Below are 3,455 nucleotides of genomic sequence, written 5' to 3' on the forward strand. Positions count from 1 at the left end.
TTACGACTCCGACTTCCGACATCCATTGTAGACCTGGCCTTACAGAAATAAACAATTGGGTGACGCATGTAGTAACAAAACTATTATTTTCTAATTATTACATAACACTTTATACTCGTAAAACGTTTGCAACCATATAATATTGATTCATAATTTAATTAAAAATACAAAAATTATTTATAAAATCTGCAATGAATTTTATATTACGTTATATTATTTACGTCTAAAAATACCGAAAAATCTATATTTGTATTTTATTTTTATATATCGGAAATCTTTTCAACATCTTTTTCGGACATTTGACATACATTAGGATGATAATCAACAAAGAAATATATCAAGATAACAATGTGTACTTATACAAAACATATTCAATGAAGCTTAGACGTCTTTACAAATTCAGGTTTTCCAAATTTGTTGTGAGGATGTCACAATATTGGAATATACCTTTTACTAAAAAATGTGAAAGCAAATATAATAAATAAAATTCCTTCTAGAATTTTAAAATAATTTATAAATTTCAAATTTTTGCGAACCGATATTATTCGTATGGTCATATATAGGCATATGCGAGTATTATAAATAAAGAATTCAGTTGTTTACAACATGCGTTGCGTAATCACCCAATTCTATAACAAAATGTGCATATGATATGAAAATTTACACGAAAAATATAAGGAAAGAAGCAAGAATCGAACCTGCAACGTGCAACGTTCTAGTCCGTCGCCCTATTCGCTGCACCACTTCTAATCTGTCAACTTGAATTTTGGTACAGAAGCGTACCTACAAGAAATTTTACACACGTTTGATGCTAATTTCTATATAAGATATACAGGGTGTCTGGGAGGTCACTAACCATCCGGAAAGTGGAGTTAAAAATAGAGTACGAAAATAAAAGGCATGTATCATTTTGCAAAAATCGCAAAATTCGCAATAGTTATTAAATAATTAAATAAAATCTCAACGAGTGCGTGGAAAGCATTACGGCGGACTCACAATGAGTAGGCATGTAAAATGACATTTGTTTAGATCTTATAGTGACCGCTCGCACTGCTCGCCGTTTGCTACAATATTTTGCCGATGCGGTATCATATGTCGCCGTAAAATTATTGTCATGCAACGAACGGCAAGCGGTAGCAGTAGCTACATGTAAACAAATATATAAGTCATTTTACGTGCTTACTGAGTCCGCCCGTTTTCCACGCCGTCGTTGGCTCAGATAATTATTCAATAACTATTGCGATTTTTGCGATATTTGCAAAATGATACATGTCTTTTATATTTTTAAACTAAATCTACCTCCACTTTTCGGGTTGCTAATTACCTCCAGGACACCCTGTTTATCAGTACCCTTGTACTAATAATTATGTTGAAATTAGCATCACAAGTTTTTGAAATTTCTTGTGCGTTTCTGTACCAAGTGTACGAATGAAGTTGACAGATTACAAGTGAATAAGGCCACGAACTGCAACTGCCCATTACAGGTTCGAGTTTTGCTTCTTCTCTTATTTTTTTCGTGTAAATTTTCATATCATGTGCAAAGATTTTTGTACAGAAATGGATAATTACGCAACGCATATTATAAACAAATTATTTCACAAATACTAAATAACTGTATACTAACGCCTACAACCATACGAATATCGTTTCGCAAAAAAATGTATAAATTATTTTCAAATTCTGCAACGAAACTTCACTTTTTTCCGAAACTCATTCTAATGAGTAACCATACGCATAGAAGCCTCTGGATGCAAAACACTAAAGTCATATTCAAGCTAAAGAACACGTATAAAACATGAAATTCAAGCAACAATTTTACTGCAGAGATCGATACATTTATAATAAATACTCACCAATGTATAACCTAAAGGCTGCTTCAAGCATTTATAGATTTGAAAATAATTGCACACTTTTAAAGCATGAGGTTGCTCTTCCTTCTCACCTCCTTTTTCTTGTGACGCCGCTGTTGAGTTAAGTGTATTGTCCAAACCCAGCGTTGTTCCTAATTGTAGCTTGGTAAGCCTTACATGTGATGTGTGTTTCCAATATCTTTGGATCTGATCCCAAGGAGAAAGCCTGGTCGACAAGAACTCTAAGCAGTTCTCAATGGTCAGATGTTTCTCAGATTCTGATCAAGTATGAGAAAATGTTTAAAAATTTTCAATAATAAGAATATTAAGCAAATTAAAATTTTACATACCAAGAAGAAAATCTGTTGCAGGTAAATTTTGTTTAGGAGGTATTGTATTGATGGATTTGCCCGGTCGAAGAGACCTTATACCATTCTCTCTAAGTGACCTTACAATGGTGTTATACTTATCAATTAATTTTCTTCTTGCTTGTACAATTTTTCCTCCTTTAGGGGTATATGAGGGAATATAATATGTGTCCTAAAATGAAATTATAATTAATCTTTACATGACTGACTAGTACAATTAAAATTATTGGCATGCAATATCTTGATAACAATGTATTATTTACTTTCAATTCCCCTGGAAAGAGTTTCTCGATTTCATTTGCCAAGAAGTGAAAACGTTAGGTATCAATTCTGTAATGGAGGAAAAAAACTTATTTTTGAGAATATATTTTAAGTTTACTTTTTATTCAAATATTTAAGCAAAACTTTTTTATTTTTAAAAGAAATATAAAGAAGAACTTTACATCTATGTATATATAAAGTACTAGTATTTTTAATAGTATCAATAATTTTACGGATACATACATTTTATGAGTATCACAACCAAATTCCGAAACAATTATCATATAAGCTACTTTCAATCTAGCATTATTATCTAAGCCTACTCTTTTATATTGTGCAAGAATATTTTTTCCTTCCACTGAATTAATTAATATTTTATAGACATACTGAAACAAAAAAATTATGTTTCCAATAAGATGCAATAATTAAAAAATAAGCTGGGTTCCATAAAATAATTTATAATTTTTTACTATGCACAGGTAGGACAATAAATATTATTTTGCAGAGTTTCAAGCATGAAAAAAGTAAAGTAAGCAAGATCCTCATTTCTGAACTCAGAAAGTCATTGCAACCAAGTTGAAAATTATGTATGTAACTTCAATTTTACATTATCTTTTATGTCAGAGTTTTCTGAGAATAAATGTACACCTGGAAAAGTGGTATCTTCTTTTTCAGTTTCATGAGCAACTTCTTTATTTGAAGCCATCAGTGCGTTCAAATCAATATCATTAAAGACAACGTCATAGTTTTCTTCGAGGTTTTCCTGCTCTGCTACATGATAGGTATCCAAAATAATTGGTGTTGGTGTAATACATGATGATTCACTACTGGAGTCAGACTGGATAAAATCTAATTTTCTTTTTTTAATTTCAAATTCTAAGCTACTTGAAGCAACACTTTCAGTCTACAAACATTATAAAATATAATTAAAATATTATTACCAAAAAATGCAAAATTTTAAACGTATAAATAAGAA

The 3,455-nt window shown here is 30.8% G+C and overlaps 1 long non-coding RNA gene across 2 annotated transcripts; it reads right to left on the bottom strand.

Moving 5' to 3' along the window:
* Positions 1 to 1,629: 1,629 nt before the first annotated feature.
* Positions 1,630 to 3,349, bottom strand: LOC112458461. Of its 2 annotated transcripts, none has more exons than XR_003041215.1 (5): positions 3,128 to 3,349; positions 2,482 to 2,548; positions 2,201 to 2,390; positions 1,854 to 2,128; positions 1,630 to 1,775 (listed from the first exon to the last, which is right to left on the bottom strand). It is a non-coding gene; the product is annotated as an uncharacterized LOC112458461 (long non-coding RNA). The 2 variants fall into 2 exon arrangements; XR_003041214.1 differs by lacking the exon at positions 3,128 to 3,349 and adding an exon at positions 2,723 to 2,859.
* Positions 3,350 to 3,455: the final 106 nt, after the last annotated feature.

This window comes from Temnothorax curvispinosus, unplaced genomic scaffold (assembly GCF_003070985.1).
Source record: "Temnothorax curvispinosus isolate PA1 unplaced genomic scaffold, ASM307098v1 QBEX01008942.1, whole genome shotgun sequence".
Lineage (NCBI taxonomy): Eukaryota > Metazoa > Arthropoda > Insecta > Hymenoptera > Formicidae > Temnothorax > Temnothorax curvispinosus.